This window comes from Tamandua tetradactyla, chromosome 4, assembly GCF_023851605.1.
Source record: "Tamandua tetradactyla isolate mTamTet1 chromosome 4, mTamTet1.pri, whole genome shotgun sequence".
NCBI lineage: Eukaryota > Metazoa > Chordata > Mammalia > Pilosa > Myrmecophagidae > Tamandua > Tamandua tetradactyla.
In genome coordinates this window covers 15,230,813-15,255,902 of record NC_135330.1, presented here as the reverse complement: position 1 = coordinate 15,255,902, position 25,090 = coordinate 15,230,813, and the positions used below count along the sequence as shown (strand labels likewise).

Below are 25,090 nucleotides of genomic sequence, written 5' to 3'. Positions count from 1 at the left end.
CCCTACCAAGTGGAATGGAAAGATTCCAACCCTCTAGGTGAAAAAGAGAAAACTTCCTTTTAGAGGTTATAGTTAGCGTCACTGTCGTCATCAACATCATCATCATTATGTAGAGAGAAAATAACTTCAATGACATCATATTTCCAACCTCCACTGATAAAATAAGAGCCAACACTAACTTAAATCCATCAAAATGCAAATGCAAATTTTATTAGCCATCTATTAAAGTTATACATTTGAAAAAAATTATCTGCAGAGTAATGGATCTATAATGTTTAGTGAAGAAAGCAGAATATAAAGCTGTGTTTGTATTATACTCCAATTTCTACATAGGAAAAATCTTTTTGAATATAGGTTAGGTATAAAACAGAAGTTACACAAATTTTTTAAAAAATAAAAAGATAACCTACAGAATGGGAGAAAATATGTGGAAAAAATATATCTGATAAGGGTTTAATGTCCAGAATATATAAAGAACTCCAACTCAACAATGAAAAGACAACCAACCAATTAAAAAATGGGGAAAAGGCTTGTAGACATTTCTCCAAGAAGATAATACAAATGGCCAATACCCCAGGAAAAGATGCTCAATATCCTGGTCACCAGGGAAGTGCAAATCAAAACCACAACGAGACACTATTTTGCACCCACTACAATGTCTACTTAAAAAAACAGGTGTTGGAGAGGATGTGGAGTAAGAGGAACCTCTCATACATTGATGATGCCAATGGAAAATGGTGCTTCCTCGGGAAGTTAAACATTGAATGACCATTTGACCCAGCAATTCCACTTCTAGGTACACACCCCAAAGAACTGAAAGAAGGAACTCAAACATATATTTGCATACCAATGATCACAGCAGTATTATTCACAATTGTCAGAGGTGGAAGCAACCAAAGTGTCATCAGCTGATAAATGAACAAAATGTGGTATTTACATAATGGAATATCATTTGACTGTAAAAATGAATTTCTGATGCCTGCTATGACATGGATAAATCTTGAAGACATCATGCTCAGTAAAATAATCCAGACTCAAAAGGACATATGATTTCATTTATATGAAATAAGCAGAATATGCATATTCATAAAGGCAGAAATTAGAACACAGATTTCCAGGAGCCAGTCCAGGGCAGGGAGTGGGGCGTTAATGTTTAATTGATACCGTGTTTCTGTTTAGGGTGATGTAAAAGTTTGGGTAATGGATTATGGTGATGGAGCATAACACTGTGAATGCAATCAACGCCACTGAATTTGTATTTGAAAGTGAATACAATGAGAAATTTTAGATTGTATATAAGTATCAGAAAAAAAGAAAACAGAACCGTACAACTTAAAGAGTAAACTCTATGTAAACAGTGGGCTGTAGTTGATAGCATAATTATAACAATGTTGTTTCATCAATATAGCTAAGATACCATATTAATGAAAAATGTTAATAATAGGAAAACTGTGTGTGTGAGGGGGGTAATAGGAACTCTACTTTTTGCATGATTTTTCTGTAAACCCACAACTGCTCTAATTTAAAAAAAAAAGGTTTAAAGAATATCTGAAGACACTTAAATAAGGACTGAGTATAAGGATTTTTGTTTAATTTTCTTACATGTGTAAGAAAACAACTACATTCTTGTAAGATGCACAGTCAAGCATGCAGTGGCGAAATAACATAATCTCACGATTTACTGTACTATACCTCAACGAAATAAGATGGTTGGGTAACAGATAAAGTAAATACGGCAAAGTTATAAAAACAACTGAATCTGGGTGATGGGTATATGGGGATTCACTATATTATACTACTTTTGTATATTTTATAATTTTTCACAATAAAGTTATCAGAAATCCATTTTCCCGAGACCTCCTACATGCATAGCACACTTTACCTTGGTTTGTGGAGGGCTCTCTACTCTGCGCAATAAGCATTTTAAGATTAATTGACAATCTATGAGGCATAACAGTAATTATAATAATTCTTATTTTGTTACATGCCCGCCAGAGAGTTTCTCTTACTTTTTAGCACTGGGATCTATTACAGATGGATGATAACTGAAAGCGGGGTTTCTGGACATTTATTATATTATTGGAAGACAATTTTTTCTCAACAATGGATTACTTGTGCCTTGCTTCATACCGCTTTCATTTTGTTAAACCCTGTATAGGGAAAACTGTCAGTGAATAATCTTATAACACTCAATGGGAGTATCTATACTTAAATATACCTTGAAATTAATTCTTTTGTAAAGTGAGAGAGTCACAATTACAGTAATCACCTTAAATTATCTGTTTATAAATCCCAGCTTTTAAATACTAGCTTGTCTTCAAATAGAGTTTCACCTACATTGTAATGTGTTTGATCCAAAGGGGCTGAACTATTTAGAAACAGGTCATTCCTCAGTGTGAAATGCAAACATTCAATTATTGCTTAATGTCCAAGATATGGGAGCATTATCTGAGCAATGAACTCACATCCCCAAATAGGTGAGGTTCTATTTCCCTGAGGAGGTCCAGACAGTGACTGAAGCCACAGTTCCTTCTCCAAAGTATTAGTAACAATAAAAAAAAGCAATTATTCTTAACTTTCACTGTTATTTTTATTTTATCATTTATAATATTTAACTTTTACTGAGCACTTCATACATGGCAGACATGGTGCAAAACACCTTGCCTAGACAATCTCGTGTTTACAAATGCACCTATTGAGACACCTAGCTTACATGCCCAAAGTCACATGCTGTTCTAGTTTGCCAGCTGCTGGAATGCAACACACCAGAGACGGATTGGCTTTTAATAAAAGGGGATTTATTTTGTTAGTTCTTCAGAGGAAAGGTAGCTAACTTTCCACTGAGGTTCTTTCTTACGTGGAAGGCACAGGATGGTCTCTGATAGTCTTCTCTCCAGGCCCCTGGGTTCCAACAACTTTCCCCGGGGTGACTTCTTTCTGCATCTCCAAAGGCCTGGGCTGAGATAAGTTATGCTGAACTGCTTGGGCTGTGCTACATTGTGCTCTCTCATTTAAGCACCAGCCAATTAAGTCAAACATCACTCATTGCAGCAGACACGCCTCCTAGCCAACTGCAAATGTAAATCAGCAACAGATGAGGTTCACATACCATTGGCTCCTGTCCGCAGCAACAGAACTAGGTATGCTCACCTGGCCAAGCTGACAACTGAATCTAACTAACATACGTGGCTAATAAATGGCAAGGCCAGTATCTTTCACAGGCCCCCTTGGTAAGATGGGGACACCATCCCTGTCACTACCAGCTATGAGATTCGGGACATGTCCTCGGCCTCAGTTATCTCACCTGCAAAGGGGGGAGGCTGGATGAAATAGTCAAACCCTGTGAACTCATCAGTCTACTCCTCTCAAATGCAGTTTTTCAAATGAGAAAAATCCTAATATTTTGAGTTCTTTAGCAGGAGGCATCCCTGACACAGCTTTGAAGAGACCAGCTAGCCAAGCTTCTGTAATGAAGAAGTCTGCTCTACAGAGATACAGGTAAATGGGAAATTACAATACAGAGGGGTCTTTTCTGAGCCCATATCCAAAAGAGATGAACAGAAATTAGGGGGCAGAAGCATCAACATTTTTGCAGGTATCTGAGTAGCAAAATATTGCTAAAGAACGCCACTGGGATTGGGGAAGGTAATGGAAAGAATCTGGGCAGGATTTTACAGGGGAAGAGTTTATGTGGAGAATTATACATCAAAAGGTATAGGGGGAAAAACATTTTCAAAGGGTTCTTCTCTTCCGGTTTCCTGCTCCCAAGTCTTACCTTGCTTCCCCATTTGTAAATAAGCTTAGACTTCCTTACAATAAGTAAAGACTGCACAATGCTCCTTCATTTGGATAAACTATCTCTTGCATAAAAATTCCTTTATTGCAAGCATTTAAGCTGCCTTTCTACTTTTCACTATTATAAATAAAACTGTGAGGAATGTAAAAAGATAAAGCATAATTTTTTTTATACCATATTTAGGTTACATCTTTAGGAAAGATTCCCAGACATAGGAATTATTTGATTAAAAGGTTTGAAACATTAAAAGATCTTGTGTGTATATATACATATACTTACACATATACATATACTTACACACACACACAGACACATAGTCATATAAATATATATATAGTGAAACTGCTTTCTTAGGAGGTTTCAGCAATTTGCATTCCCACCAGCAGTCCTATTAATTATGGACTAGGTTCATATTTGTCACTTTGGCCACATGCCAACTGTTACCATCCCTGCTGCCTCCCCCATGCCATCCGTTTCCTTTATAACAAGCAAAAAATTTCTTAAATGTTACATTTTTCAAGTGTTCAGAGGATACTCCAGGCAATTCCAGGTGCCTCTGTAAATCCCCTTAACCTGAAACCCCCTTTTGTTACCCTTCAATACCTAACAAAGACAAGATCAAGACTCCTTAGCCCTGGCTTTTTAGTGCTCTGGGATCTAGGAGAAAGCTGCCACAACATAAAGAATCAGGTGGCTCATATAATTTTTCATAAAGGAAGAAAGTCACAGCAAATAGGTTCTTACCACTTCTCTTAAGCTGACTGAATCCTCTTTATGTGGGCATTTATAAACAACAACAACAACAACAAAAATGAACTGCAGTCACACAAATCCTTTGCCTATTTTTTGCCATTTATCATTTTTTGTTTTGTTTTGGATTTGTTTGTTGGGTTCGGTTTTCTTGTTTTGTCTTGTTTTGGGCTTTCGTGGAATGTAGAACAAATCCAACTTAGAGATATCAGCTTTATCTATCAAAAAGCAGAAAGCAAGGACACCTCAATACAGTTCTCAGGGAAAGGCGGGCCCGTGGACCCAACGCCTGCAGTCACAGCTGACTGGTAAACCCCTCCCTGTCTGTGAGGACCCACACTGCTCGTCTCTGGCAATGAGCTCCCAGGCCCCAAGCTGAAGGGTGCTCCAGAGCTCTCTGGGGTCCTGCACAGACTTTCTCTAAACCTCCCGCTGCTCTCCCACAATTGGCTACTGGTGTAGTTCTCATCCATGGGTCTGAACAGCCCCTCCTCAGTTATTAAGACAATGAAATACTCCAATTTCTAGATCATTCTTCAAAAGAAAAGCACCCTGTGAGGGCCCAGGAATCGTATCTCTACCTCCCAAAATACAGCAGATAATGACCAATTTTCAGCCATCATCACTCTTGTGAATTATTGAGACAAGTGGCCCTTATCCAGAAGTCCTAGAAATCCCCACGAACATTCTCATAGGGTTCACCCACCCCCTGAAATGATACGCCAAATTCTCTCTTATGAGCAGTTTTCTGAGGAGAGAGGACCAAGCTTTCATCAACTTTCACAGGGTCTGTGAACTTAGCATCCTCCTCGTTCTCTCAGCTTTGGAGAAAATACACTCACTTCCCACCCTCACCCCAACCTCCGACACAGCCCTGAGTGAACAGTGGGTGTTCAGTAAACACAGAGCAAGTAAAAAAATATCAAAAGTGGTTAATATAACTATACAAAGAACTGTAGGGATCTACCTAAGGGATCTCCAAATGCTAATTTATCGTGCAGGAAAAATATAGCAGCTGGAGTTGTGTTTTTGTTTTGTTTTACAAAGAGCAGACGGTAACATCAACAGGACAAAGCACTTGCTAAGCAATTGGTACTGGCAAAACATTTCACAATCCTTTCCTCTTTTTCTTCATATCTTGTCATAACAACATTGTAAAGGACAATAAGATATGCTGGGTGTCTCAAAGATCCAACAAACACTCACCGGCTAAAGCATGGTAAGAAAATGGATGCAGAAGAGGAATACATGGGCTTGTCGACCATCCAATGGCAAGAAGCCATGATGTGTTTCCAAGGCTCCCGGGAGAAGGGAGACAACCCTCCACATCTTGATGCACCTGTAAGCTGGGCCGGGCAGCCTTTCCTGCACCAAACCTTCCTTGGAAAGGATGGAAGGTCACAGCCCCAACAACTGCTCCCAGGGGGGCTCTGCATGGAAAGGAGAATGAAAGGGCACCCCAGCTTCAGCCTGACAAGGCACACTCAGGGCACCAAGCCCTCTTATCATTGGGAGCACAATGGCTCTTTTGTTCATCAGTGGCTTCACAACATGTCTGAAAGGCAAGGAGGAGGAAGGTCCACAGTCCTAGCTGAGGGGTGGCTAGAAACCCTGGGAGCTCTGTGTTCCCATTTGCCAAGGCCCATAATTTGTCACTTGTTTTCCTATGTCTACTTCCCATCTTCTCAGACAAAGGGGGTGGCAGGTAGAGCACTGTGAAACTGCTGTGTACCCCAGAAAAGCCATGTTCAATATTGCTGGGTGGAATCTTTTTTATTGTTTCCATGGAGATGTGACCCACCCAATTGTGAGTGGGCCCTTCCGATCAGGTGGTTTCCATGGAGATGCATCTCTACCATTCAAGGTGGGTCTTAATCCACCTACTGGAGTCCTTTACGAGGGAACCATTTTGGAAAAAGCTTTAGCACCCACACAAACCAAAGACCTTTGGAGATGCGGAAAGAAAATGCCCCTGGGGAAGCCCTTTGAAGAAGCCGGGAGAGAAAGCTAGCAGATATCGCCCTGAGCATTCCCAGCTGACAGAGAAATCCCAAAGGTCATTGGCCCTTTCTTGAGTCAGGGTATTTTTCTCTGGATGCCTTAGTGTGGACATTATTTATGGCCTTAGAACTGTAAACTCAATAAAGTCCCTTTATAAATACCACTCCATTTCTAGTATAATGCTTTACCAAACCAAACAGGTACCTAACTTTATATCTCACTGTCTAGAGAAAGGGAAACTCATGTTACCTCATCTGGCAAGAACTCACCGGTTAAAAAAAAAAAGCTACCAAGAAGTCAGCACTACAATGTCAGACACAGGCTGCAATCCATTAAGCAGCAGCAAGTAAATTGGCACCCAAAGGGAGTGGCTACTATCCGATGTTAATCTGATAAACACAGAAGCAGTGTATAGAAACCTGCAGTATCTGCAGAGAGAGCAATGCAAACAGAACAAAATGCATAAAATGGACTACTATCCCCAGGAAACCAAAGCCAGCATTTTCTGATGATTAGATTACGCCTGAGAAAATGGATTAACGCTGTCTGCGGGGGCACTTTTAACTCCACTCTTACTCCCTGGTGCTGTGGTGTGTGTGCATTTAACATGCAAGCAGCTTCATGAGAGCCCAAGTACCTTAAGAAATGCAATGGGTTTAACTTTGATTCAGACAATAGAGCAAAGGCTGTATCTTCCTCCAGAGATGATGGAATGTATGCTACACGGGCTCACTCCGTGCACCGCCCCCCCACCACAAAAGACCACAGATCCTTGTAGGGACATCAAAGAATATGGTGGGGGGCAGGGAAGAACTCCAAGGCAATTGTGCTTGTTAAAAAGATGCTACCGTTGGGGGGTGGGGCATGAAAAAGGCAAATGAAGCTCTCCTCACATCACACCCAGTAACTTTTAAGACAGGCACTCATCCTGAATTTGCACCAAAGTCAAATACATCAGAATATTAATTTGCTAAATCAGAAACCGTATCTGTCCTCTAAGGGCCAGTTTTCTTTTTCCTATGTGCCATCTCTGGAACACAATACCTAATTTTGACAGATTCCAAGGTAAGATTACAAATGTGTCATATTAAGCTACCAGCTCTCCTAAGATCTTTCTGAACTGCAACTGGGATAAACACAGAAACTGAACAGTACCAGACACGAAGTAGCAAAAAAAGGTACTTGTTGAATGAAACACCCTACATTGGACAGATCCCAAAAGAGACAAACTAAGGAACCCAAGCAAAAAATGGTCTCCTCTGAGGCAGGAAGCACAAAACTCAAATCCCATGGATGGGATTAGCTGTCCATACAAATTTATTGGGAAGCCGCCTCTCCTGGAAACAGATAGGATTCAGGGACCTTCCACAGGGCATCAAGAAGGAGTAAACCTAAATCCTGATCACTGCAGGGCAGTCCAGAGTCAGAAGCACAAGGGAAGAGGGTGATGCAGCAGCCTGCGCTCAGAGATGAGCAATTGCCCAGATTCTGGAAGTGACCATGGGTGTGACAGCAGGTCACACATGTTAGGAACCAGGAGCTCAGCTCCTAAAAGGCTGGGCCTAAGTCTTAGAGAGAAAAACTCCTGAAGCCAAGAAGGATGAAAGATCCTGCGATGGCAGCTTGACTCTTCTTCTGATGGAAGCCAATTCAAATCTCTTGATCCTCTCCTCTCCAAGCAACCTTCTAACTTGTGTATGTGACATCCTAAAAGGACTCGGGCCCCAGGGAGAAATGTCCTGTGCAGAGACCAGCAGAAGTTCTCAGAATTTTAAAACAGCTTTACCTCTCCAAAACATCTGCTAGTTCTATTCTCCCATCCCATATTATCAACAGCCCCTTCCAACAGGAAAAAGTTAGAATGCGCATAGTTCAAATACCTTTAAAGATTGGGAGAAGGATTAAAGGAGAAAGTGGAGTTATGACAGATAAATTAGGATTTATCAAACGCATATGACTGCTAGATCATTATATCGATATTTCTTTTAATCTCCAGTGTCTTGGGGCAGCTAGAAGGAAAAACCTAAAATTGTGGGAGCAAAGCTCACGCCAAACTCTGAAATCTGTTCTATAATTACTTGTTACAATGTACTTTTAAATTTATTGCCTTTTTACGTATATGCTACATTTCACAATCAAAAAATAATTTTAAAAAAACTGCATTACTTCCCATTGTTAATTGAATATATTCGCATTCTTGGTAATGTCAGTGTCTTATAAATCAGCTTTTCAGAGACTGGCCTCACCCAGGATAAAAACTGACAAACTGGACCTTCCGGATTTATTTGCTTCCCCCCTTTGTTTTTCTACTTCCCATCTAAATGCAATACCTGTGTCTGAGTTCCTCTGCTAGTCTCTGAATGGCCCTCAGCCTCCTTACCCTAGTGTTTCCCAAACTTGTTAGCATATACAGACAAAGCACTTGGGCATCTTGGTAAAATGCAGCTTCTGAGTCAATTATGCAGGACGGGACCCAAGAGTCTGCATTTCTAACTAGCTCTCCCGTGACGCAGCTGCCGGGGGCTTGTATGTGGCACTGAGGAGCACGTGTCCAACCAGTTCACACAAGGCACCCACCTACTTCATCTTCCTACAACTTCTTCATCAAAACCCGCCCCGCTACCCACCCCTGGTGGACTGGACTCCAAACATCTCACAGATTCTGGTTTGTTTTCTGATAGATGGAGTACCTGAGGCACAGAAAGGTGAAGTAATCTGCCCAGGGTAACAGAGCTAAGAAGTCATTATTTGAACTCAGAAAATGACTACCAAATTTGGAATCGCAGTCATCCTCCTTCATTTTTCCTAACACCCTCGGCGCCAGCTGAACTAGCTCGTGGGCCTTGTGTGTACAGTAAGGCTTCCCCGAGGAAGAAATTCTGCCTGTGGACTGCTTGTGACCAGGAGTCCCAGCCTGGCCTTCTGAGGGTCTGCGCTGCGGATTGCAGACTGGCCTGACCAGTCCTTGCAACCACATGAGCCCACCTCTTGTAACAAATCTATTAATATCCATCTCCTACTGGTCTGTTTCTCTGGCAGAAGAAAGACTGATAGACCAGCCAAGAAGGGTAATCTTATGCTGCTAGAAAATGGCATGGCATCTTCCAATACTAGGGTTTTATGACAAGAGGCACCACAAATTATTTATGTGCCAAGAACGGTGCTATGTTAAACTAAGATTATAGATGAGTAAAAGAAACCATGTTTACCACCCACCACTTGAAATATATATTTTCCCATTTTGACTGTAGTTACTGTGTTTTTCTGTAAAATTTTCTGGGTTCTCAAATTTTCTGTAATGTCCACACTACCTTTAGGAGCAATAAAAATTTATATTTCAATTCTTTTACCTAGGAAGGGTGCACAAGAGCAACGAGAGGCAGGAGCTCTACTGGGGCTCCCCTCCCTCCTAAGAGGTGAAGGATGGGCAGGAGAGAGGAGGCACCCTCCTTGGTGGCCAAAGCCCACGCCATGGTCCACTGGCAGGACTCCAGACGGGGGCCAGCCACACTCCAGCAGGCTTCACAGCTGGCTGTCCTGCCAAGTCGTACCTGGCCTGCTTCCAGTGCTTCTCAACTCCTGTCCTTACTGCAGGAACCAAGATCACCTAGGATCCTACCTGCTCCCAACCTCAAGTCCCATCTCCTCCAAGGCCACCAGTATGAAAAGTGTTGGCATCTCCTCATCCCCATCTCCAGAGATCAGGAAGCCTCATTTCTGATGCTGTCAACCTGCTTCCTTCGGTGATTCCCCACCATCCTCTACCTGATAACAACCACTGGGCCAATACACCTATTCACTGACTCAATACACCTATTCAGAGATGTAGCTGAGAACAGTCTGCTAAAGTCAGGCCTTCAGTAGCATGTTTAATCTCTCTGAATTTCCCCATCTTTTTATTGGAGATTACAGTAATTCATCCTATAGAGTTGTTATAAAGATACATATATATAAAGGTGCTATTCTATATCCTTAATATGCTTATAAGATTAATATACTCCATCTAAGGTATATGCAGACCTATGTTTAAGGGAGTTCTTAGAGCAAGTGATATAACCTAAGTAGAGAAACTAAGAGGATACAAAAATACATCCATCCTGTTTTCAGAATTGACAGCTTCCTTGCACTACTGACAAAACTACTCAATAATTTATTGGGTGTCTGTCTTTTAAATGAGCCTCCATGTCAGAGTGTCTCAGATTGCAAGCCCAGAGAAGTCAGAGCTTGGCAAAAAGTCCAGAAATATTCCTGACTGTGCAAACACAGCAAAGAACACTTCTGAATGATTCCAGAGCTGGATGGGACCTCCAGAGAGCTAGCAGTCTATTGCCTTCATCTTGAGGCAGTTAGAGATATTAGCCCATTAACAGAGAAAAGAATTGGAGCCCAAAGAGCTCAAAAGAGATGACCAAGCTCATGCAATCAAACGCCAGTGACAAAGAAATCAGAACCTAGGACCCAGCCCACTCGAGGACCTTCTAAAAGAGGCCAGGATGCTCTTAATAGTGAGAAGACAGCTGCAGGCTTCGTTTCCAAGGCTTTTGCTGGCTTCCACAGATACTATATAGTACTTCTGGTTACCAAGCAATGTAAAAATTTTAAAGTACAGCAAGTCTACAGAAGATACAACCACTTCCCACCCTTGGGAGAAGCAGGCAGACTGATGATAAGGAGACAGCTCTGAGAAATGTGATTACAGACAGATGGTGCCAGTTAGCTAGAAAATCTAGAGCAATGTTAAATAAGACACTACTAAAAATAATAAGAATCCCAGAGTAGATCAGTGGCTTCATGTGCCATGTGGTAAAAGTAGTCAGGGAATGAGGGAACAGTGGCCTGAACTGTGAGGCAGACAGGAAAAGAGTTGAGGTTTAGATCCTTTATCTCCCATCAATTGATCCTGACCCCCCTCACCACTGACTGTCGCCTCCACCATGAAACTCTTAGCACTGAGGGTTGAAAGGGGGCCTCAGGGAATCACCTAATCCAACTCATCCTCCAACTGCAACCGGGCTGGAATCATCTCTACCATGTTCCTTACAAGTGGCAGGTCAGCTTCTCTTTGACTATGAGGGAATTCATCAGCATCCTAAGATGACTATTCCATTTTTGGCCAGGAACTTCCTCTTAGTATTTGGTAGGCATCTACCTCTCCATATACTCATCAGGAAATTCTCTTGACTGTCACAATCTTTTTTGGCAAATAAGTTACACATCTGACATTGCTTCCATTTGAAGCCATTTAGGACCCTAAAATTGTTGGTCTCTACCACTTATACCTGACCTACTAGTTTTGAGACTGGAGAGTCAGTCAAGAGTCCTAAGGAAAATGTGCTGTATCTCTGGAATACAGTCTGTTTCTCTGAAATGTGATGGTGGGTCAATGAGCTCTTCTCCATAGTCCACGGCTGCCCTCCACCCAGTCACATCTGGGTCACCAGGGAGGCAGACACAGAGAATGTGGGAAACTACGCAAATCATTCCCCTCAGCTGGACATGCAACTTGTGCCTCCATGGCTTCCAAGCTCTCTCCTGTATTATCCTTCTGTTCTCTCAACATACCAAACCAGTTCACTCTACAGAACATTTAATTTTCATTTGTTTCTTCTGTCTATAATACTGACCCTGTCTAACCTCAGAGAAGCCCCCTGACCAACATAAAGCAGCATCCCAAACACTTTGTGTCACATTATCCAGTTTTATCTTGTCCACTGTCTGTCTTACTCAACCAGCTGTAAGTCTCCTGGCTTCCGGTTTCATGAAGCTCCCCGGGAGGTGGTTTTCCTTCTTCATCTCCAAAGGTCACTGGCTGGTGAACTCTCTGCTTGGTGATGCAGCAGCATTCTCTGCTCTCTCTGAATCTTTTCCATTCTCCAAAATGTTTCCTCTTTTATAGGACTCCAGAAACTTATCAAGACCCACCCAAATGGGTGGAGGCATGTCGTCACCTAATCCAGCTTAATAGCCACTCTTGATTGGGTTACATCTCCAGAGAGATGATCTAATTACAGATTCAAACATACAGTATTGAATAGGGATTATTATGTTTTTATGGATTATTTTAATCTCAATGGAATTTAGATTAAAACACGGCTTTTCTAGGAGATATACATCCTTTCAAACCAGCACACATACCATCTCATTTGTTCTCATCACACCTTCTCTTATCAGCATTGGAAAGCCAGCAGATGATGCTGTATTTACCATGTGCCCTTCCAGATGAGGAACCCTGACTGTGTTCGCCATGTGCCTTCTCACTTGAGAGAGACCCTGAACTTCATCGGCCTTCTTGAACCAAAGTATCTTTCCCTGGATGAATGCCTTTTTTTTTTTTTTTTTTTAAAGGAAAGACAGAGAGAAGGAAGGAAGGATAGAAGGAAGGAAGGAAGGAAGAAAGGGAAACATCTTTTAAACATTTTCTTGTTTTATTGTATTCTGTTTCTCCGTTTTTGTTACATGGGCTGGGGCCGGGAATCGAACCGAGGTCCTCCGGCATAGCAGGCAAGCACTTTGCCTGCTGAGCCACCGCGGCCCGCCCCTGGATGAATGCCTTTGATTGGATATTTCTACAGACTTGTTTTAACTGGGACATTTTCTCAGCCTTAGAACTGTAAACTAGCAACTCATTAAATTCCCCCTTTTAAAAGCCATTCTGTTTCTGGTATATTGCATTCTGGCAGCTAGCAAACTAGAACAGTATGTTTATGTGAAACACTTTCAAAACTTTCAAGCCCTGCATGTATGAGTATTATCAACATTAAAAGCATGTTCTTGTCCACAGTTTCATATTCCACAGACCCTGGAGGCTGTGATCATTTCTTTGGACACGTTCAAGTTATTTCACCAAGTGATCGTGTGCCCAGACAAGCACAGTGGTCTATAAAATAATTCAGGGCAAAAACCCTCTTCTCTAAACGCACAGTGGGGGCTCCCCGAAGACTACAAGCATCCCTCATCATGTGGGGAAGTGACATATGGACAGTAACTGATCAAGTAAGAGCAAGGCAGTGAGGTGCAGGGCAGAGACTCAGGCTCCAATGCCAAGTATCCCCCTCACCAGTCAACTGACATCTGAGAGCAGAGCTGCTCTCTGGGCTGCTGGCTTTCCATGAGGCCGCTAAGTGCCTGGAAACAGGGAACGGGTCCCTTTCCTTCCCCAGACTGCACAGTTAAGTGGAGGTGAAATGGGGAGGGCAGAGCCATACTAAAGGAGAAGCACAGCCCACACTCAGAAGACTCCTTCTCCAGTGGGCTAACCTGGGTTTCCTCCCCCTGAAATCCTAGGGTTTTGGGGGCTTGGTGAGAGGCCAAGTCACTGATCCCATTCCAGACACCCTGTGGATGCTGTTTCCCTTTAGGAGCTTATTCTTGTGTATAAAGACAATACAAAATGAGGTTTAATACAGAGTCTCATTTTAGAGAAAGCTTTTCAGAAATCCATCTGTCTGAACCATATTTATGCTGTTATTTTTTTTACCATTGAAAACCATAACCACACACAAAAGTAGAGAACAGTACAATGAATGGTTTCCCGTGAACCCATTATCTCATTTTAGTTACCACCAACTTAGTTGGCTTTTTTTTTTTTTGGTTTTTTCACATGGGCAGGCACCGGGAATCGAACCCGGGCCTCCTGCAAGTCAGGCAAGAACTTTATCCATACACACCCACTTCCTCACTAGCCCTTTATTTTAAAGCAAATTCCCAACATTGTATCATTTCAAAAGTAATTCATCATGCATCTTTAAAAGATAAAGACCTTTCATTAAACATAAGCATAGCACTATTGTCTCACCTGAAGAAAATCAACAATTTCTTTCATCAAATAGTTAGCTGGTACAATTTCCCTGCTTGTCTCAAATTTTTGTTTTTTACAATTTGTTCTGATTAATTTCCAAATAAGATCCACACACAGCAACTGGCTAACGTGTCTTTTAATATACAGGTTCAGCCTCCATCTTTTTTCCCCATAATTTATAATTGATAATTATTGAAAAACCCAGATCATCTGTCCTATGGAGTGTCCTACAGTCTGGGTCTTGCTGATTGCATTGCCATGATAGTGTTTACATGTTCCTCTGCCCCTTATGTATCCTAAAAATTGTTTGTTAAATCTAGAGGTTTGATCAGATTAGGGTTCCATGTTTTTTTGGCCAGGCTGTATCAGGAGGCACATAATGTCTGGTTGTCTCTCCTTTCGCATTGTCAGCAGCCATTTGTTGATCATTGCCTAGATCCATGAATCCCATTAGGGACAGCAAAATGGTGATAATGTCAGCCACTCTTTCTTCATTTCTTAGGTGCACTATTTCTATAAAGAGAAACTTCCCTTCATCAGCTCTTTGGTAATCCTGAGGTACGGCTTACAAAATGCTTATTTCCTTCCCTTTATTCACCAGTTTTCAAATTAATGAGTTAATTTTCTAGCATCCTACAAGGGTAACTGATTTCTTTTGAGTATCATTATAAACTCACGTCCTTAAATCTGTCCAGTGTGTTTCAACCCATTGTAGTATTTCCTCAACGATGCGTGAACGGACCCCCTCTTCCGCCAATGGAAGCCTCTTCAAGGCAGTTTCCAGGTCCTTTTGTGACTGGAAGTCTTCGACAGCTTCTCTCCTTTCTGATACAACACGACTTCCTGGATTCATCCAGTATATCTCTTGCCCTAAACCTGAAAGCATCTCTCCAAAGTGCCTGGTTCCTCTCAGTGGGAAATGATATTTGGTGAAGACGAGTCAGGCACTGGGAATGCTCATTTGTCACTGGCTGGTCATTGTTTCCAGACTCTGTCAATGGACAGAGCTTGAAAATATTTTTAAAAAATAGAATGGTCTGTGAGGCCATGCTGGACTTACAGTTCAAATTCAGAACTGCAGAGATTTTACTTAGCCTTGTTTTTGTATCGGTGTTTCCTTCCTCCTACCACTATAATTATCTGTTTACTCTATTTCACAATTCACACATAAAAGTCTCAGAGTAACATCACCAACGACACCACCAATGATGATAATTCAAAATTCTGGAATGTTTTCTGCTGTTTGAATATCGTTATCATACATGTCACCAGGGACATAAAAGCAAATTACTGTGCTTTAAAGCCTGGCATAATTCTTCTCTGTGGGTTATACCAAACAGCTCAATACACAGATTCATCTGGCTTTTCTCAAAGATTGTTTGTTTACCTGAATTCATTTTAAAACTATGTTTAAAATGTACAGATTTCCAAAGCCAAACCAACAAAATAAGGTATACTCAGAGAAGAATAAAGTTCCATTCCTTTTCCCTCCAGCCTATTCTCTCTCTTCTCCTATGGACAAACTTTTTTTTAATTTTATGGTTTCTCCGTTCATTTTTTTTAGGACTAGGCTTTCCCTCGTGAAGTTCGTCCCACTAATTTTATTATTATATTTTTTTCATGCCTGTATTTTATTATTCATCTACCCATACACTGGATAAAGTGGGCACCATTCACAAGGTTTTTACAATCACACAGTTATAAGATGAAAGCTATATAGTTATATATGATCATTATCAAAGAGCAAGGCTACTAGATTACTCTGTTGGTTTTTTAAAGCTGTCAGAATGCAATATACCAGAAATAAGTTGGCTTTTATAAAGGGAATTTATTAAATCACAAGTTTACAGTTCTAAGGTTATAAAAATGTCCAAACTAAGGCATCCAGAGAAAGATAACCTTGACTCAGCAAAGGGCTGATGATGTTCAAGGTTTCTCAGTTGGCTGGGAAGGCACATAGTGTCATCTGCTAGCTTTCTCTCCCACTTTATCGTTTCAAAAGACCTCCCCAGGGGCGTTTTCCTTTTGAATATCCAAAAGTCTCTTCTCTGTGTCAGCTCTGAAGCTTTCCCTAAAATGGTTCCTTCTTAAAGGACTCAAGTAAGGGACTGACATTGAATGGGTGGAGACACATCTCCATTGAACACCTAATCAAAAAGTCCCATTAACAATTAGGTGGGTCCCATCTCCACAGAAATAACTTAATCAAAAACATGATTAAAGAATATGGCTCTTCTTGAGTACACAACACTTTCAAACCAGCACAATTACAGCTCAACAACCTCAGGTATTTCCTTCTGACTATTCTAATGCACTAGAAACTAAAAAGAAATATCTATATAATGAGTCAGTAGCAAAAATCATTTGTTAAATCCTAGCTTCCCAAGTACAACTCCTTCCTCTCATTTGGTCATTCTCTCAATCTTCAGGGATATCTGGGCAATGACCCTTCTAACTTCTTCATACCAAAAAGGAGTGTGTTAGTCAGGGTTCTCTAGAAAAATAAAACCAGTAAGAGAGATCTGTAAATATGAGATTTATAAAGGTCTCTCACACAACCATGGGAACGGAAGAGTCCAAAATTGGTAAGGCAGGCTGTGAAGCTGGCGGCTCCAATGAAAAGTCTAGATGTACTCAACAGGAACGTCTCTCTGGCTGAGTCTTCCTTAAAAGGTTTCAACTGATTGGATTATATCATTGTGGAAGGCGTGCCTTAGTAGAGCACAGATGTAATCAGCCACAGATGCAATCAACTAACTGATGATTTAATCAACCAGCCAGGAAACATCCTTGCAGCAATGGTCAGGTCAGTGGTTGCCTGACCAGACGATTGGGCATCATCATTTGGCCAAGTTGACAACAGAAGCTAACCATCACAAGGAGTGCCAGCATTATAGGGTAAAGGGATGAAACTGGTTGATCTTCTTGGAGAGACTGGTACCTCTGGGTTTCAGGGCTCATCTGGCAGAGGATCTCTGTTCATTTTTAATGGAAGCAAATACATATTCAAATCCCCTCCTTTCTCAGATAAATGGTATCTTGCCCTTTCACTTAATATTTCCTAGAGAATGTTTCCTGTTAGATATATTCCCCATTCCTTTTCTCAGCTTCATAGTTCTCCACTATGTAGAAGAAGCGCCATAGTTTAGCCAACCAGTTCTCTGCTGTGATGAACATTTAAATTGCGTTCAGCAGTGTATTACTATAAATAATGCTGCAATGAATAGCCATATGTATAATTTTCAAAAATATTTTTGCCAGTAAATCTTTGGGATAGAGTCCTATAATTAAGATTGCTAGATCAAAGAGTAAATGTATATGTAACTGTATTTTGGTAGTGCTGATTTCCCACCATATATATAGGCATTATATTATTTTGCACCCCACCCCCACCCTCTAGCAAGTGGGAATGTGTGTGTCTATTTCCCCCAAGGCCTTGCCAACAAAGCATGTGGTCAAATTTTTGGAATTATGTCAATCTGATAAGTAAGTGATACTATCCCAGTGCAATTTATATTCCTCTTATGACTGAAGTTGAACATCTTTTCATATGGTTATGAGTCATTTGCAGTAATAATTCTTCATGTTTCTGATATTAAGTTCAAAGGTCTATTGTTGAACAGCCTAAGCAAAAGAGAACAAAGCCTTCTGGAATAGAGAAGATGAGAAATATTTAAGGCAACTGTTCAGGTTTGCTAAAGCTGCGGAAATGCAATATACCAGAAATGGACTGACTTGTAACAATGAGGGTTTATTAGCTTACAAATTTACAAGTTTTAAGGCCATGAAAATTCCCAAATTAAGACTATCAAGATGATGGTCCTGGACTCAGAAGAAAGGCTGCCAGCATCTGGGACACCTCTGTCACATGGGAAGGTGGAGGGCCAGTGTCTGCCACTCCTCTGCTCCCAGGTTTCACTGCCTTCAACTCTGGTTCCAGCGACTTCCTCTGTGGGTCCTCCCTTAGCTCCTCTGGGACTTTTCTCTCTGAGCTCTCTCCAAACTTCTCTTGGTATTTCTTTCTGAGCTCTCTGGGCTTTTTCTGTCCTTTATTCTCACATAAAGGACTCCAACAAAAGGATTAAGACCATCTTCAATGGGGTGGGTCACATCTCAATTGAAACAACCTAACAAAAACATCCCACCCACGAAAGGTCTGCACCCACAGGAACAGATTAAAAGACACGGCATTCTCTGGGGTACATAACAGCTTCAAACCAGCCCAGCAACCCAGTAACAGAAAGAGCCATGAAATGCAAGCAAAGAGTGCCAGTCACCAGCTGTTAGAAAATATGTTTTAAAAAGAATACCATTTACTGTAGCAATCACAAGTGTAAGGCACCTAGAAATCAATCCCCCCCCCGCAAAAAAGTATAAAATTTAATTATACTTAATTAAAAATTAATTAAGAAATAATAAAGTTTCATTGAAATTTATTACTAATCATTGAAATACATTCATGAAGACCTAAATAAATAAAGAGAGAAACCATATTCACGGATTAGGAGACCAAATATCATAAAAATTCCAATTATCCCCAAAATTATTCTACAAATTCAACGTGATTATGATTAAGATCCTCAACCAAAAAAGACAAATCATAAAAGGAAGAAACTGATGACTACAAAGATTCCTATTTTAAAGAACTTACTAAATTAATTCTAAAATTTATATGAATGAGCAAACTCAAGAATAACCAAAACCATAAGGTTGGCAATCATCCTAACAGGTCAGAAGACTTATAATGGAGCTAAAACAATTAAGATAGGCCTTCTAAAGGAAGGAGAGACAAACAGGCCAACAAAACAGAATAGTAAGCTTCAAAACAGGTCTCTGCTCTTATGGACACTTGATATGTGACAACAGTGGCATGGCAAAAGTGAATGAATGGACTAAAATGGTACCGGGACAACTGGCTATCTATATAGAGAAAAAATAAAATTAGACTCCTATTTCAAACCATATACAAAAATAAATTCCAGATCTAAGTGTGAAAAGCAAACTTTAAAACCCTTCAGAAGATATGGAGGAGCCCCACTATTTTAAAAATTATAGAAAAATTTTACAAAGACAAAAGCACAAATGAAAAGGAAAAGACTGACAATCTTACATTAAAGCCTAAAACTTTTATACATCAGAAGATAGAAATAAAGAGATAGGACTAGCCACAAAAGGGGAAAGACAGCTGTGAAACACATAACCAAGACCAGCACTCACACAGGACTCCTGCAAGTCAACATGGAGAAAGCAAGACTCAAAACAGACAGATAGAAGCAAGCAATTCACAAGAGGAAAATACCTAAAAACCAATAAACATAAAATGTTCTACCTCCCTAGTAATGAGGAAAATGCAAATTTTAAAATATTTGGCAAAAAATGATAAGGCTAACACCATCGACTCTTACCACAGATACTGAGTGTGGTAGTTAGATTCAGTTGTCAACTTGGCCAGATGAAGGCACCTAGTTCTGTTGCTGTGGACATGAACCAATGGTACATGAACCTCATCTGTTGTTAATTACATCTGCAAGTCGGCTAGGAGGCGTGCCTGCTGCAATGAGTGACGTTTGACTTAATTGGCTGGTGCTTAAATGAGAGAACGCAATGTAGCACAGCCTAAGCAGCTCGGCATTCCTCATCTCAGCACTTGCAGCTCAGCCCAGGCCTTTGGAGATGCAGAAAGAAGCCACCCCGGGGAAAGTTGTTGAAACCCAGGGGCCTGGAGAGAAGACCAGCAGAGACCATCCTGTGCCTTCCACATAAGAAAGAACCTCAGTGGAAAGTCAGCTGCCTTTCCTCTGAAGAACTAACAAAATAAATCCCTTCTTATTAAAAGCCAATCCGTCTCTGGTGTGTTGCATTCCGGCAGCTAGCAAACTAGAACACTGAGCAAAGCAACATGTATACACTGCTTACCAATTCCTATCCCTCCAGCAACCTTACAACATCTAGTAAAGTGAGCACGTGCACACCCCATGCCCTCTGTCGACTCCCAGGTATGTAACCTAACAAAACTCACAGTTGTCCTCAAGGAAACCTGGAGATTCATATAGCAATGTTCACTGCCATGTTGTCTATAATTACAAAAAAATGGAACAACCTAAATACCAACCAACAAAACAGTGGATGAACTGTGATATATCCATATAATAGAATACTATTTAGGAGTAAAAATGAATGAACTAAAGCTATATGGCTAAATTTCAAACACATAATGCTAAGTGGACAAAAAGCAAAGACCGGAAGAAAAAGTGCTGTGTTACGCCATGAAATGACGATTTAAAACATGGCAAACCATACTACATCATGTCAATGGACACAAGCATATGTTTCAAAAACAGTATAAATATATGGAAAAGATAACAACACCAAATTCAAGATAGTTATTACTTGTAGGGAAAAAGAGAAGGGGAACGAAAACAAGGAGTATGTACAGGACTTCTATTATACACGGTTTTTTTTTTCTTTACTCTGGGTGATACATCCCTACATGATGTTTATATTCACTATATTTTTTGTATTCATCAAATACTTAAAAAAAATTTTTTTTAATAAGTTCACGTCAAGAGGTCCAATGGTGCTTCAACTAGTGAAATTACACTGGAAGACACTGGTTCAATGAGGGATGAATCTTCTAACACTTAGAGCTCTCCCTGCATAAAAGATGCTGATATGTAAGACATTTCCCATCACTGGAGGAATTTAAGCAGAAGCAGATGTTAGCCTGTAAAAGAATCTGAAGAGGACGGGGCCATTAACATCCCATTTACCATTGTATCTTCACTGAAAAGCCTATACTTAGAAGCTGCTTCAATATTTATTGAATAAAAATGTTAAAGCATTTGCTGAAAGTCTCCTTAAATGCTAGTGGTGGAAAATACAAAGACCAAAAGCCAACCCTACACCTAATAACAAGTAGAAACATTAATTTATATCCACAAACGAGGATTAAACAGGATGAATAAGTAGGTAAGAGATTGGAGAAGAGAGAAAACCATAACTATACTAATCAGAGAAGCCTTCTACACTGGGATCAAAGACAATTCCAATAATTCCACATGGTAATTAGCCTTTGAAAAATGCTTTATAGTCTACCTGTGCTATTTAGTTCTTACATTAATCCTGTAAGGAATTGTTTTTCATTCCATTCTATCCATTAAGAAATCAAAGCTGAGAAAGGTTAAGAGACTTGCCCAGAATTTTAGAGCCAGCTGGTATTGAGGCTGATACTAAAACCCAGGTCTCCAGATACCAAATTCCACCCTCATTTTGTTGTGCAAGTAACCACGCTCACAGGAAGAGGAGCCCACAAAGCAGGTGTGTCGGTGGTCTAAAATGGTCCCTACAAAACTAGACACACAGGTAGGACAATAGATTCTTGAACATCTTTATCTGTATCAATTACTGCATTTTTCCCAGTCTTCCAATTTTTTATTGTAATGCCATATAGTACCCGTAATCCTGAGTCTCTAACACTAGTCAAGGTGCAGTAAGAAATCTAAAGAAGTTACGATGCTACAGCTTCCAGAATCATTACCAACTGCCCACACACTGGGCTATGGAAACAATTACTTTACATCAGACTCACATTTATGATGCAAAATTCCTACGGAATCCCACAGTGGGGCCTAGAATGGGACTTCGGATGAGCTGCTCCACTCACACACCCCCTCCCCACAGAGTCCACATTCCAGCAACTGAAGCATATTTCCATAGTTGTTGACTGTAAGTAGGGGAGACATGCGGATGCCTGCTGCTGGATTTAGAGCTGGAATGGACAACAATTCCGGCCCCCCCACACCCACACTTTGGCAGCTGGGCCACAATCTGGACAAGGAACCATAATAGGACAGAAGGCAAGACTTGCATCCTCTCTGCTCAATCCTAAACTATGTGATCTTGCATAAATCATCAAACTAATCCAAGCCTCAGTCTCAATGACAAAGCCAAAAGAAGGGAAGAGATGGCCTCTAAATGTCCAAGAACCTGCCCTGCGTCCCCCTCCTGGCCAGGTTCAGGACAGACCAAGGCAGTGCCTGCAGACTCAGCTCAGACATTCAGCGGATGTTTATTAAACTATCCATTTATCGACAAGACTGTGTTTATGGTTAGCCCTAATAAGCATGGTTACGGACTGGCTCTCTGATTCTGTTTTATGGATTTTGTGGGCTCCAGAGAAAGAACAAATCAAGCAGGAGTTTACCAAGTCTGACTCGGCACACACCATCAACATTTAAATGAGACCAGAGTCTGCAAAAGAAGCAAACACCAGACTCCCCACCAGCCCATCTGCTGTCCTGGTGGAAAACTAGAGTCAATGGAATGATGAGCAGAGAGAGGAAGGGTCAGGGAACCAAGCCATGTTTATGATGTCATAGTGGCCACTTCATCAGACAGTCAAGTTCACTTTTAGGGTATGGAAAGTGGATACAAAGGCTCTCTCCCATCCGGAGGAAAGGACAACTTCAGTCCCATCCATTGGCTGAGGGTCAAACCACACTGCCATTAGAGCGCATCTCTCATACACCATGCAAACTGACATAACTGGCTTTGAGGAAGGTTAGGAAGATCCCAAACAAAGGTTTTACACCTACTGAGTCCTTAGTAAGTTTCATAATAACTGTGCCACCAAAGGAAACTTACAGCCCCTCTTCTTGGTACCATCAGCAGAAACTCAAGTCGTAGAGGACAGAAAAGTATACTGTGGGCAAACTTCACATTGCTTAAAGGCTTTGCATATCTCCTATGTATACATATCTCCTCCACTAATCTTTGTGTAGCTTGAGGGAGCCACAATACCTAACACATATCTGATGCCCTCACTGTCTGTACATTAAAAGTCACTCTAACTCATATCTGTTGACCAGATAATTCTGAAAAATCTAGAGACCATGCCAACCTTCCATGATTCCCATCTACATCACAAGATGCAGCCAGTGCTGTCATGTTCAGTATCCCCAAACCGAGGACAGTACCTAGCTTATAAAAGCACACAGATGATATTTACTGATGCATGAATGAAATTTTCTGTTTACAATCCTCTTGTCTTAGTACATTCCCACTTAGCCTTTGTTCAGAGTGGGGTGATTCTTTTATCAGCCCCTGCTCTGAGAAGCAGCTCACAATACAGCGGGGTCTCCAGAGTGAGTTCCCCTGGGAACAGTCTTCTCTAAATAAGGGATTGTTAGGTAATTTAGTGGTTACAACTTCATTTCCCTATGTGTAAATGGAAATAATAATTACTATCTCATATAAAGGATCCAAAACTTAAATACAAGTATTTGAGGAACTGCAAAAGAAAATCTAGGCTGGGATGGTAGCTAGTGGAGCGAAAAAGAGAAAAGAAACAGCTGAACACTAGCTTCTTCAAGGAACCATTTTCTCTGATGGCAAATATACTTTTCCTATGGTCTTCCCTCATTTGTGGTCACTGTCACGGTACTAAACTAGATATAAGGGCATGTATTAGTGAGTGTGTAGGAGCGGAAGGATTAGTACTCAAACCCTCCTTACTATTTCATCCAAGAAGGCTTCCCACACTGTATCTTTTTTTCAGGATTTATGGCATATAATTTAGTACTCAACAATGCATGGTATGTTTTCTGTTGTTTTGCTAGTTCTTTTCCTAAATCGATGCAAATGTACTAAGAAATGATGATCCTACATCTATGTGATGATATTAAGAATTACTGATTGCATATGTAGAATGGAATGATTTCTAAATGTTGTGTTACTTAATTTTTTTTTAATTAATAAAAAAAACAATGCATGGTATGTAAGTTTGTTTATCTTTTCATGTATTAGTCTCACTTTTCCAGATTTATTTAATGTGTGTATATGCACGCACACATATTGTCTACCACTAATGCCCCAGGCACTAGAAACACAAATATGAATTATTATTTCTTTGGCCAAAGGAAGAAGAGCCTTAAGAAAGAATGCATGTTGAGAAGAATAAATGTCAATTCATTAAGTCATTCGTAAACTATTATTCAATGAATAGCATCAAGCCATCAGAGAAACACTTTCTTTTCTTGGAAATACAACCAAAAGAAAACCGATTTACCACCTAGTGAGACAAAAAGTTCAGAAGGACTGACAGAGTCAGGCTTCTGAGAAAATTCTCTGTTCCACCCTCAATTATTGCCTGCAAACACAGAAGCCAAATTATGTGTGCCTCTATTTCAATAAAACTCACTAGCTGAAACACTGAACTTCTCAAAACAAAAGAGTGAAAACCCTTCAATTCACTCTACAAAAGGCTCCTCATTACAATAGTCTGTTCACTCATTACTAAACAGAGAACCAGGGTTTGATAGTGTGAAACCTGGCATGGAAGAGTTCTGAACTGGTGGCAACGCCAATGCTACTGTCTATTGGACAAGTCACTTTAATCTCTTTGTACTTCAGTCCCCTCATCTGTAAAACGAGAGAGTTAACAGAACCTAATTCTCAAATGACCTCTAAGGTTCCTTCCAATTCAAATGCTCCAGCTTCTCTTATTCTTCCCACATACTCTGCAGGCCACACCCCCTTCCCCCAGAGAAGCCACATCCCAATTACTTAATGCCCACAGACTGGGGCACTAAATCGACAGATCATTAGGGCAGACAGCCAGACACAGCCAGACTGCACCATGCTTAACAAGTCCGTGGGCTGTGGAAAGTATCCTCTCTCTTTGAGGCATTGGAGAGGAGAACTTGGGATCGCTTTCCTCCCTTAGCTGTTGACCAATATACTGCTCA

The 25,090-nt window shown here is 40.7% G+C and overlaps 1 protein-coding gene across 6 annotated transcripts in view; it reads right to left on the bottom strand.

Annotated features, from left to right (window-relative positions):
- Window positions 1-25,090, bottom strand: part of NOS1AP (nitric oxide synthase 1 adaptor protein) — a 295,134-nt gene that overhangs the window by 247,172 nt on the left and 22,872 nt on the right. The window contains exon 1 of one of the 6 annotated variants that reach the window (XM_077156712.1): window positions 23,321-25,070. The exons of 3 other annotated variants lie outside the window; for them this stretch is intronic. The gene's annotated coding sequence lies outside the window, so the exon portion shown is untranslated. 2 more of the 6 variants (XM_077156711.1, XM_077156710.1) reach the window with 2 other exon arrangements.